This window comes from Choloepus didactylus, chromosome 23 (assembly GCF_015220235.1).
Source record: "Choloepus didactylus isolate mChoDid1 chromosome 23, mChoDid1.pri, whole genome shotgun sequence".
NCBI classification, from domain to species: Eukaryota; Metazoa; Chordata; class Mammalia; order Pilosa; family Megalonychidae; genus Choloepus; species Choloepus didactylus.
The window spans coordinates 17423935-17437319 of NC_051329.1; positions in this window are offsets into that span (position 1 = coordinate 17423935).

Consider the following 13385-nt stretch of genomic DNA (forward strand, 5'->3'; position numbering starts at 1 on the left):
CATAGAGCAAACCAAATGGATTTTTTATGGCTGGTGTCTGAACTCAACTGGACAGGAGTCATCTTTCAAAGCCATTCTGAGTTGCATTTAACACTTACTCCCAGCATAGCAACAGGATCAGCGAGAGCTTTTGCAGGTCAGGCCAACTTTGTTTCCCTGACGATAAGATTGTCCGATTTAAACCCAGGTACTGTTTAACCAAGTTAGATATAGAGTAATTTAAAGCCTCAACACTCTGGATGTGGAAATCAGCTGGAAGAATGATAGGTAATGGGCTGATTTATGCCTTATTTCACTCAGAGTTGGGGAAGGAAAGAATGAACACATGGATCTTGGACAGAATTGGTACAGAAGCATTTAGGAGAGGATTGTTGTATTTCCTGAACCTCATGATGTTACAGACTCTGCCTATGTGATACCTGGACAATATTTTGATATGCATTTTGATTATTGTTTGTAAAAATTTCCCTTCTATGAATAAACTGCTCCATGCTCCTATTCATCCACCAATCCTACACCCATTTATATACCCACTCATCCCATTCACCCATCCATATACCTATCCATCCATCCATCTACCCGTCCGTCCGTCCATCCATCCATCCATCCATCCATCCATCCACCCCTCCCCACGCCACCTACCTTCTTAATCTCTGATCATATTTAATCAATCCAGCAACTTCCCTACATCCTCCTAACTGATCTCCTTGCCTCCAGCCTTTCCCATCTTGCATCATTTGTCCACACTGTGGCCTGAATGATTTAAGCTTCAGTTTCCTCATTTGTAAAATCCAGCTAATTATATTTACTACTCTGGATTATTATAAACAATTGTCATTGCTTATGCATCTAACAACTGTATATTGAGCTCCTTTTTCATGTGTCAGGCCCAATTTTAGGCGCTGGGGATATAGCAGCAAACAAGATAGACAGGTCTTTGCCCTCATGGAGCTTTTGTTCTGGTGAGAGAGATAGGAAGTAACTGCATAACCAAACAAATACATGAAGCAATTTAATATGTTTTCAAGAAAAATAGTGATGTACGTGAAGTGCTTAGCACCATACCTGGGACATATGTGTATTTAATTAATGGTAGTGCTCATATTAACAGTAATTAATACTATCATGTTATTTGTTTTCCTAAAACCTTTCAATGACAATTGTAATGACTGAGCACTTACTGAGCACTTAATATGAGCTGACCATTACGCTAACCACTTTACAGTTTATTTAATTTCACAACAACCCTATGAGGTGGATAAGATTTATTCCCCCATTTTAGGTGCCGAATCTGAGGCACAGTTCTTCATTGTCTTCAAGAAATGCCCAACTTCTTACTCGGCTGCTCGGGGCCTTTCACGATCTGGCCCTACCCATCTCTCCAGACTCAAGTCCTGCTGTCCTCTCTGTCCCCTGCCCTTTACTTTCACTTGTCAAGACTCAGCTCAGGTATCACTTCCTCCAGGAAACTTTCTTTTACCGCTGTCCTCCCCATGCCCTGCTCTTTCTCCACCTCCATTACCCACTACTTCCTCTTCCCGAGGGGTTCCGTGTCCCTGTCTCTGCCTCTCTGTGTTATAGGCCTTTGCATTGCTTTATAATTGTCTGTGCATATGGCTGCCCCCCCTTCTAAAGCTTTGCAGTGCAGTCCAGTCACCACTAGCTGCATATGGTTGTTGAGCACTTGCTACTTGGCTAGTCTGAATGTGATGGCTGTAGGTGTAAAATATACACTGGATTTCAAAGACTTGGGATGAAAAGAATGTAAAATATCACATTGATAATTTTTATATTGATTGCATGTCAGAATGATGCTATTTCAGATGTGTTGAGTTAAATAAAACATTAAAATGATTTTTTCCTATTTCTTTTTACTTTTCTAAATGTGCCTACTAGAAACCTTTGCAAATATGACTTGTGCTGTATTTCTGTTGGACAGCGCTATTGAAGACTATGGCTTCCTAGAGGATGCAGATTGAATTTTCCTCCTCTCTAGCTGGAAAACCTGGCACTCAATTGGAGCTGGACTGAGTGTTTGACTTCACTGTGAGCTTGCTTCTAGCAGTCTCCTCTCTGCAAAATGGGGCTGGGAAACAATTGGTTCATTTAACTCGGAGTAGTCATTTGATTGATCCTGCCTTGGTTGTGACTCAGATAGAGGCACCCCTTTTCCAAAGGCTTCAGCCCGAGGAGTTGGAAGCTCAGCATCACCATTCTCCATCTCTCAAGGGCAGCTTGGAAACCCAGATGGCGCCTTCCAGGGGCAGACCCCTAGGGCAGATTTACCTCCAGGAGGTGAAGGGCTCTGACTTCAGGGAAAGAGACTGTATTCCAGAGGAAGTCACAGGAAGTAGGTTTTGTTCCAGGGAGGAATGTTGCCCCAGGCACTTCCAGAAAAAAAGGGAGAAACAGCAGATGGGGAGTGTTGGCCAGGATATGAAGGTTCTAATTCAATTAAAATATCAAATAGGAAAGTAATAGGAACAGGGCGTTTAATGGTAGGCTCCTGACGACTTAGAGACCATGCTGAGAGAGCAGGAAGATCAAAGCAACATTTTCACCTGGGAAAAGAAAAGGCATGAAAATTTTTTTTCCCACTTAAACTGTTTTCTCCTTCTTTGTCCTTTTTAGGAGTTGACATTGACTTATGTTTGACAAGTCTGTAACCGTTTATAGTTCCTATTAAAAGAAATCTTTAAAATAAGTATAAAAAGTCAGATACTATGTGCCCCTCCCCTCCCCTGCCCCCACACTGAATTTCTTAGTTTTTACGTCTTAGTTTGTCTGTCTTGAATGTTACGTCTTATGTTGAGGCTCTGGGTCTGCCTGACTTCCTGCAGAAAGAGGACAGAATCCTTGGGTGACACAAATTGAAGGAAAGAGGAGTTGCCTTCTGTCCCTTGGACATTTACTCTGCCCACGGGCAACAAAGGAAGGGTCGTAGAGAGGGTGTCCAGTGACTCAGCTGATCTCTCTTCGGAGGAACAGGACCCCTCTTGGACTCGCTCAGGGATTTGATGAGCAGACACTGTGTTCTGGTTTGCTAGAACTGCTGTTACGCTGAATACCAGAAATGGATTGGCTTTTATAAAAGGGGTTTATTCGGTTATAAATTTACCATTCTAAGACCATCAAAGTGTCCATACTAAGGCATCAACAAGAGGATACCTTCACTGAAGAAAGGCCAAAAGCATCTGGAACACCTCTGTCAGATGGGAAGGCACGTGGTTGACATCTGCCGGTCCTTTGCTCCTGGGTTGTGTTTCAAAATGGCTTTCTCCAAAATGTCTCTTGGCGTATCTCTTAGCTCCTCTCTCTCAGCTCCTGTGTTTCCTTGCTTCTTTCTCCCAGATCATCTCTCTAAGCATCTGGGGAGTCCTCTCTTAGCTTCTCTTGGGCAAACTCTGGGCTTCATCTCTTAGCTTAGCATCTGCAAACGTCTTTCTGTCTGCATCTCTAAGCAACTCCAAGCATGTCTAAGCATCTCTGTCTGCTCTTGAGCTCTCTTAAGTACTCCAGTGAACTAATCAAGACCCACCCTGAACAGGCGGGGTCCACACCTCCATGGAAATAATTCAATCAAAGGTCTCACCCACAGTTGGGTGGGTCACATCTCCATGGAAACATCAGTCTAAAGTTTCCACTCAGGAAGATTCCAGTTTGTTTCAAACTGGCACACACTGAAATCTCTTGGCAGCCCACGGCATCATGGGACTGCACTGCTGTCAGCCATGGTCTGTCTTCCTCCAGTAAAGTGTGGTTTTTGTGTCTCTCTCCATCTGTCCCATGATTCTCTCTGCTGGACTACTGCCTCTGCTTCCTCCTGTTTCTTCCTCTCCCTGAATTTCTGGCATGCCATGGAGCCAACTCCAGGCCTGACTCTGAAATTTTGGGGGTTCAGAACTCACCACTCTCTAAAGATCATTTCTCTTTGTGGTAGGAGTTGAATGGGGGACATCTCTATCTTTTGTTAGTGGAAGTAGAGGCTTCATACCTCCCACCAGAGTAGAAATCCAGTAAACCCTAAGTCCCTAGTTTTTGTAATAAGTCATTTATGTGGAAATGAATTTTCATTGGGAAAGCCCCAGCTGAATGCTCTGTCCTAGGGCATAACCTCCAGAAACAGACTTTATCTTGGTAGTGTTTACTACCTATGACTTTTCAACATCAAATTTCCTCCTCCTTCCTAATAGAACCCTAGTTTGTACAAATATTCTCCCCATTCCCAGTTCTAAGGGTAGATCTAAATCAGGGCTCAGCTGCTTTTTCTGAAAAGTGCCAGAAAGTAAAAATTTTCTTTTTCCTGTCAGCCTTATGGTCTGTCACAACAACTCTGCAGCTGTTATGCAAAAGCAGCCACAGACAATGTATCAATGAATGAGTGTGGCAGTCCCCAAAACACTTTATTTTCAAAGGCAGCTGGAGGACCAGATCGTGTGTGCAGGTTGTAGTTTGCTAACCCTGATCTGCATTAATGTAAGCTGAAGTTTCTCAACCTATTGACATTGGCACCATTGACATTTTTGTAATTTTGATAATTCTTTGTGTGTGTGTGTGTGTGGGGGGTGTCCTGTGCATTATAGGATGTTGGATCCCTGGTCTCTACCCACTAGATGCTAGGAGCACCTGCTTCCCAGGTTGTGACAACCAAGAACATCTCTAGACATTGCCAGATGTCCCCTGGTTGGGGGGCATTCCCTGGTGACGTCATCGGCCCAGGGGTATCCATATAACCCGGGCTGCTCCAATTAGACTAATGGGAAGGGCTTATCCTCCATGCTGGGGGGAGACACACTCTCTCTCTCTCTCTCTCTCCTCTTGGATGTGACCAAGAAAGCATGTAGCCCCTCTGACGGCTGTCTTACAAACACGACAGGAATCAGAGCCAAGGGACAGAAAAGACCGGGGTCCTTGTTGAGCTGCTGAATCACCTAGGCGCCAAACTCCTAACACAATGCACTTCTTTTTAGATGAGACGATACATTTCCTTATTGTTTTAGATGGAGTTTCTTGGGGATGGTCAGGGAAGTAAATTATCAATGCGCCCAGAAAGGTTTCAGTATTTTAACTTCTAATGTGGCTGTATTTGTGTGCAAAAGTTGAGTATCAGGTCGGAGGCAAACAGGCAGCAGGGGCTTTGACTGGGGGCAGACTCTCTTAGCAGGGATGGGGATGCGAAGGTACAGATTGATGTCTCCAGTGCTTTATATGTTTCTTTTGGTTCCGCAAAGGCCTTCCTGAATTTGTCTCACTATCCTGACTGCTACAAATGCAGCTGTGCTTTGCTTCTTTCTGGGCTGTTTTGGGGTTGGAGTCCTGCGGGAACTTGTTCAGCGATATGTGTCTTTTTAGAGGAGCATAGATTGCCTGATTGGTTACAGAGAATCTCTTTAATGGTTTCTTCCTAGGAAAGAGATTTGATCAGAAAACAGCGGCAGTATTTGGCCTGATATGTGGGCTTCAGGTCCTGAATTGCAAACATACCAGCTACAAAGATAACAGGAAACCAGTTTCTATGCAATTCAAATCAGTTTCTCTTAGGATTGTGCCCTTGCTGTTTTCAAACTCCCCGCACAACCATTTCCTCTTATCTACCCCTGCTCCCTCCAGTTCTTAACTGATAATTAAATGGTAAAAATGTATGCAGAAAAAAAATCAATGAAAAGCAAGCTTTTAAGAAGGTTTTCACAGCCAACCACTGAGCTGTGTTGGCAAGGTGGTTGCACTTGAGCTGAGAAGGTCTGGCTTCAGGAGCTGGCTCTGAACTGGCAGGTCACTTCCCTGGGCTGAGCCTCAGTTTCCTCATCTCTGGGATGCAGAGAACGACCTGTACCCACCTGTACGCTTGTGAAGATTAAATGAGACATATATGTGGAAGAGTTTAACGAGGTAGGAGATCGTGAGAGAGCTGCCTGAACAGAGCAAGGGTGAGCTCTACTGGCCCCAGGTCTGCCATGAGTGGGTATTTCAGGCCTGCATTCTTCTCACCTTCCCTTTCGGTGATGCCCAGGGACATCCTAATTCCTTTTGTCCCCTTTGCATTTTTACTGGGATTGATGTTGCCTTAGTTTGGACTGAGATTAATGGGATGTGTCATTAGTACTGGGGTGTTGGCTGGATAGTGGCACACACGTGTAGCTCTGGGTGGTGGTCTCAGAGCCGGCTGGTCTGGGGCACCTCTAGGCAGCTTCCCTGGTCTCCCAGTCAACTTCCCGCAGCATCAGAATGTTAAGGGTCTTCAAGAGGAAGAAAAGATCATCAACTGGTTGAACTTTAGCAACTGGAGAACCAGGGCGTGGGGATGACTTTATAATCTGCCAGTCCTTAGTTTGACTCCCCCTTTGCCATTTATTACCTGTGTGGCCCTTGGGCAAATTAATTGACCTCTCTCGGCTTCATCTGTAAAATGATGATAATAACTAGTCTTATATCTTAGAGTTTTTCAGAAAATTGCATGAGGTCTATCCCTGGCACATAATGAGCTTGCAATAAATGCTAGCTTTGATTCTTACTCTTATGATTTGGAGACTTGCTCCTTCTATCTTTCCTGAAAATGCCCCAACAGCATGTTATGGAATGCGGTTGTTATAATGAAGGGAGGGATTGGAAGGATGTTGCTTTGCGGACAGCTGACTCACCTAGTTAAGACTTGGTGAAAGCTGGTTCCCTTGAGCCGGGCTTGGTACATCCCATCACCCACTCTGGAGAGTCAACTTAGGTTCCTCCATCTCCTTCAACCCTTATGTTCAACAAGTCACTAAATTCTGCTGATTGTCCCCCAAAATATACTATGAACTGAGCCTGTTTCTCCATCTCCCTTCTCCCAGCCTAATTGGAGCCTCCATCCTCTCTTGCCTAAACTGCTGCATCAGCCTTCCAATGGGTCTCCCTGCTCCCACTCCTATTTTTCTGCCACCCAATTCTCTCATCAACAGCTGGAGTGAATGTTTGAACATGTAAATCAGGCCACATCTCCAGTCCTTTCCTACAGTCTGGTGGGAAATGTTCCACCATCCCACACCTCCAGCATGGCCAAGTTCTCATTTTTCAAATCTTGATTTAAATGCTATGTCTGACCTATTTATGTTTTGTACCTCCCATCCCCATTCGTTTTATAGTTTTTGTAACAACTGGTAATTCTGTGTTTTTGTGTGTTTGTTTAGTGTCCATCTTTCTTACTGGACTGTAAGCTTGGGGAGATGGGTAGGGGCAGTGTCTGTCTTGGGCACCCCTCCATTGTTGTGCCTAGGCCAATGCCTGGCATGTAGCAGGTGCTTTATAAATATCTGGTTGAATGAATGAACACCATCAGGTCAGTGAGATCTACAAAGATTCGGTTAGTCTGTCTTCCACCTCCTGCCTTTTATGGGGAGAGGATCTGCCCACCACACAGTGGAGCACCACTCTGGTGTGTTGGGAGGCAGGAGAGCTTGGTGGGTGACTATGTGGGCTCTGGGCTCAGCTCTCTGGGTTCAAATCTAGGCTCTGTCCCTTGTTACCTGCAGGCCCTTAGCAAGTGTGTGAATGTCCTCATTTACCAAATAGGATAACATTAGTATCTGCCTAGGAGGGTGAGTGGAGGTGATGATTGTAAAGCCACTGACATGGGGTAGGGTACAATGTAAGTGCTGAGTAATGGTGGCTGTGATTATCCAATTAGCATGTGTTGAACACTTGCATTTCTGGGTGATTTTGCTCTTCCCACATTCCCTCCCTTCCTCCTCCCTCCCTCCCTTTCTTTCTTCTTTCCTCTTTCTTTTAAAGTCAAAACATCATTTATTCAACTCTACAGTGAGCACCTCTGGGGATAAAGAAATGACCCCCACAAACACAGCCCCTGTCCTCACTGGGCTTACATTCTGGTAGGGAATTCAGGCTCCAAACAAATAATTATAGGTGGGATAAGTGAAATGAAAGAGAAACAGGGTATGAGGCAAGCAAATTCCAAGGGAACCAAACCTTTTGTGCATTTCACTGTGTGTGGGATGTTTGTGTGTCAGGAAAGTTCTGCCTGAGAAAGTAGATCTAAGGTAAGAGCTAAAGGTAGAGTAAGATTTATCCAGGAGATGTAGGGGACAGTGGGGTTGAGGAGAATGTGGTCTAAGGGGAGGAAATGGCTTGTGCAAAGGTCCCGAGGCTGGAAAGAATAGAGCCTATTCATGACCGATATGTACAAATAAGTGCATATCTGGAAAACAAGGTTATGGAAAATAATTGCGTTCTCAGAGATCTCCCCAAAGAAGATCGTGAGATAATGATTTGAATGCAACAGGTTTATCTAGGAGGCACTCTCAGGAAATAGCAGTAGAGAAGAGGGAAGGTGAGTCAGGGGAGGGAGGGAGCTAGTAAAGGAGGTGTTATCGAGCAAGTTACCACCGAGGAAACTGGGGAACTCTGGGATGCACCTCCGTCATCCCACCCAAAGTGTGATGGAGCTGAGGTGTCCATGCATCACCTTCCATTTGTCGTCATTTCAGGGCTGCTCTCAGGCATTAAATCCCTGGCACTTCTGTCCTACCATGCAAATGAGCAAAGTGGTCTCAAGTCATGAGAGAAAGCCTGGAGGCAAATGAAGCAGGTAGTGCCCCTTGGGAGTTGGGGCAGTGTGCAAAGCAGTGGTATAGGTGAGGGGATTGGGCAGGACATCAGCACAGCTGCTCTGCACCCCAACAAACCCTCTTGGATGCTTGGCGCTGTCAGGGTTGGCCAGGATCAGCTTGTAAAGGCCCTAAGGAGCTTCTTTGAAAGATTTTGGACTCTATCCATTGCGGAGCCACTGTTGGGTTTTAAGCAGAGAGGAGGCATAATCAAACCTGCATCTTAAAAAGATAACTCTGGTTACATTTTTTTTTCTGGTGGCGAATGAGCTGCTGTGGCCAAAGAGCAAATACAGGGAAGGGCATTGGGGAGGCAACTGCAGCTCTGAGCAAGAAATGATGGCGGCTTAGAGCAGGGAGGTGGCAGTGGGGGTGGAGAGAAATGAGAAAGTTGGAAAGAGGTTAGGAGACGAATTAGACCAGATTCAGTGAGAGTCTGCATAAGGGGAAGGTGGCAGCCCTTTTCCATTGTATCTTCCTTACTCTAAATTAGATGCAGGTGTCCCTGCAACCTTGCAAGTGGGGCTGTAATTTTCCTGTGCCCCCTACCTGCTGCCCCTTACCTGATAAAGCTCTCTCATCTGCTATTAGTCTCGCTGCCCACTCTTCACAGTACCTTCCAGGCTGCTGGGGCCGGCATAAAATAAATAGTCTGTACTTCCCTCCTTGCCAGCTTTCCTTCTGCCTTGCCCACCCTGCTGTGCCTAGCGAGGGCTGGCTCCAAGTGCCAGCATCTGAACCAGCATTATTGTCAAGGAATGTGGAGGCAGCCGGGCCAGTAAGCAAGGGGCGGGATGAGCATTCCATTTGCCATCTGTGGCTCAACTGAGAGCTGTGCTGAAGAGAGCCAGGACCATCTCTGTGTGATCTGGAGAACTGCATTTCAGCTGAGTTGGCAACAGGAAGTCATCTGTAGGTTCATGGTGTGTCCAGCCACATCATTGTCTTCTCTGAGAATGGAGTCGGGAGGCCAAGCCTCGGGCTGAGGGCCTGGTGAGAAGGGGTGTAGGGGTTCACTTGGTCCCCAAATCCAGCTCCTCTGCCAGGCCCTGCCAAGCACAAAATGCTGCCATGCTGGGATTTGCAGCTCAAGAATTATGCCAGCCCTGGCCAAGCCTACTATTGTCATGAAAATTCACTCCATTAGCCATTTTCAACCATAAATACTTTTTCTGGAGTTCAGATGTTAGATTATCAGAATTTAAAGGGATCTTAAGGATCATTGATTCAACAAATATTCATTTCTGGAAAATGCCCCTTTACTTCTGAGTAAAGCCACCCCCATGGCCAATCCAGTGTTGTGATCACCAGGGCACCAACACAGCTCTCATTTGTACTACACGAGACCCCACCTTTGGCCTTAGATAATTGGTCCAGAAATAGATTCTAGACCCAAGCTGGGCCAATCAGAATGCTTCCCTGAGAGTTTGGGATTAGAATTGAGAAAAAAAGTCAGTCTAGAATGCCTGTAATTATAGTATATGAAAGTTGTTGGGGAGAGCGAAAACTGGTCAGGGGAGATAGAGATAGAGATAAAGAGGTAAATAGAGATGATAGAAATGATAGAGATAGAGATAACACACCAGATTTTCAGCACCCCAAGAAGAAACTCTATGCTTATTAGCTGTCGATTTCCATTCCTCCTACCCTCCCAGCCCTAAGCAGTCACTAATCTACTTTCCATCTCTGTAGATTTGTCTATTTTGGACCTTTCAAATAAGTGGAATCATACAGTGCGTGGTCTTTTGAGACTGACCTTTTTTACTTAGCATAATGTTTTCATGATTCATCTACATTGTGGCATGTATCAGAACTCCATTCCTTTTTAAGGTTGAATAATACCCCATTGTTTGGATATACCACATTTTGTTTATCCATTCATCTGTTGATGGACATTTGGGTTGTTTCCACTTTTTTAGCTGTTGTGAATAATGCGACTATGAACATTTTAAATAGTAGGTCAAAGCATACCACTCCTCTGCACAAATCCCTCCCATGGCTTCCAAGCTTGGAATAAAATCCAAAGCTCATGCCATGGAGCAGAAGACCCACACAGCCTGACTCCTGCCTCCCTCTCCCACCCTTCCTCAATCTCCCTCTGCCCCGCTTTCTCCAAGCATATAGGCCCTTGCTATTCTCTGGGCATACCAAGCTTGGAATGCTCTTTCCGCAGGTATTCCCAGGACTTCCTACCTCACTTCATTAACGTCTCTGATCAAATGTTACGCCCTCCTCTATCACACCTTACTAGTTGGGTTTTTCTCCATAGGGTTTTCTATAAGTGATGTTGTATTACTTATGTGTTTTTCTTTTTGTTTCACCTCCTAGAAACTGAACTTCATGGCTGTATTCCCTGTGTTTAAAACAATGCCTGGTATATATTAGGAAGTCAACCAATATTTTGTTGAATGAATGAATGAATGAATGAAAAGACTGGAGCGTGCAGATAATCTGGGTCAACCTCTTTATATGATAGATAAGGCCCAGGGAGGGGAAGGGCCTGCTCAGGTCTGCATGGCTTCTTAGGTCTCTCAATTCCAGTTTTGTATTTGTTCTGCCAAGCTTCCCATCTCCCAGAAGCTTGGGTGCTGGATAGTTTATGCTAGTTCTGGCCATTCTTGCTTTGGAAATCATCCTCCTGCTAAGCTACCAGGCAAATCAAAATCTCATAACTCTTCAGATTGGGCGTCTCTCATGCTTTCCTTACCTCTCCACCTTCCTCTACACCATCTCCCAACACACATCCTGCCCTGCCACCCTTATGAAGGACAAGCAATTCCCCAAGCACTGGTGCTCCTCCTGCCTCTGTACCTTATCACATGCTGTTCTTTCTGTCTGAAACACTCTTCCCACTACAACCTTCTAGAGATGGTCAACTCAGACTCATTTGTGAAGACTCAGGTGGTCTTTTCTTCCTCTAGGAAGCCTTCCCTGCCATGCCTGCCCTTTCAGCCAAACTGAGTTCAGTGCTCCTCCACTGCGTTTTCAAAGCCCCTATCATAACCACCTCACTCCTCTGGGTTTGATGGCGTCTCCTCTCAACTGTGGACTCCACAAGGGTAGAGGTCATGCCTGTCATGCTCAAGGCTATATCCCCAGCCCCTTGTACGGGACCTGCTACACTGAAGGCACTTGATGACCATGGGATCATGTGAGTTTCCTTTGAAAGAAGGAGGTCAGATGGATGCAGCAAACACTGTCAGTGCCACACCCACAGCCCTCCTTCCTTTCAGCATGTCCCAGCCAAATTCCAACTTTCATTATCTGTGTCTGTACCTGAGCTGCTGATATTTGATCTGCCCACGTGTACCAGGCTAGAGTGCCAAGGAATTGATACCCCCTGCCTCTGGAGCAGCTCTAACTCTGGGGAGTTGGTGTATAGTTACTCTAGCTCCCTTGCTCCTTGGATGGGCTAGGAAAGGATATTTTACCCCTTTCCCCAGAGTTTCCTCATGGGATCAAGCTCCTATTTCCCTTCGTGGCAGCTCACTTAGTAGCACACCATACCCTTTATTTGCTGTATCTTTCCATCTTCCATGCTGGCATTTCCTCCACCTCTTAAATAAACCACTTTCACTCAACTCTTTGTCCAAGCGAGTGAAACTGTCAGAATGCCAACATGCTGGCCAAAGGATCCAGCCTGGGTGAGGTCCTTTTCTTTCCAAGACCATAGTGACACCAGCATGAGTGTGTCAGCCAACCAAACAAACTTAGAAATGCCAATTAGTTATATTGATGAGCAATGTTTAGGGGTTCCTACAGATCAATACATAAACATTGTAAATTGCTACAATTTCTGAATAATGCCCTGTGACTAATGGCTCTGGCTGTAGTGGATTTTATCGCTTTACTGAGTACCTAATCGTCCTCAGCCTCACCAAGAGTTTCTGTGACCTCCAACAACACAGCGGTGACTCGGTGCTCAGCAGTTTCAAGGTCAAAGAGACTACATTTCTTGCTTCTTTCTTGGGTGATGGGGATCCTGGTGTTTCACATTTGGAACTAACTAGCAGCCCAGTATTTATTTATTTTTTTTAACTTTTTTATTTTTTGGTAGGGCAGAGCTGTCCTTCTGTACTGACTTAGGAGATACCATGTATTCTGACTCCTCCCTGTTGTTTCAGAAGCGAATTCATCCAACAGATATTTTAGGGCACTTTTTATGTGCCCAACACTGTTCTGGGTGCTGGGAATATAAAGACGTATGGGTCAGGATAGGTGAGGTTGTGCTGCAATAACAAGTTAACTTTGAAATCCCAGAAGCTTCACACAACAAAGTCTTATTTCTCATTCCTACTCCACATCCAGTGTGAATCAGAAGGGGGCACTCCTCCATTTAGTCCGTCACTCAGGGACCGGCTGATGGAACACTGTCGATCACTGCAGGAGAGAGCTACCATGACAGCTATGAGTCATGAGCCCAGTGAACTGCCAAGGAGGCTGGGAAATATGGAGGGAGCACCTGGAATATTTGTATCCATGACTGTCCTCAGAGAGCTTGCACTGTAGCTCGCATTGTAGGGCAAGGCAGGGATCAAACAAATTACTGCATGAACAATTATTTAACAATAACTGGGATGAAGGCAACAGAGGAGAATTCAGGGTGCTATGAGAGTGTAAACTAGGAGTCCGGATGCCTTCTAGGTAACCCAGGAAGGTTTCCCTGGGGAAGGGTTACTTCACTTGAGACCTGAGGGAGGAGTAGGAGCTAGTCAGGTGAGGAGAGGGAATAAGAGCCCAAGCAGTTGCACAAAGGCAGAGCTCCTCAGCTTCTGCTCTCAGAGGATT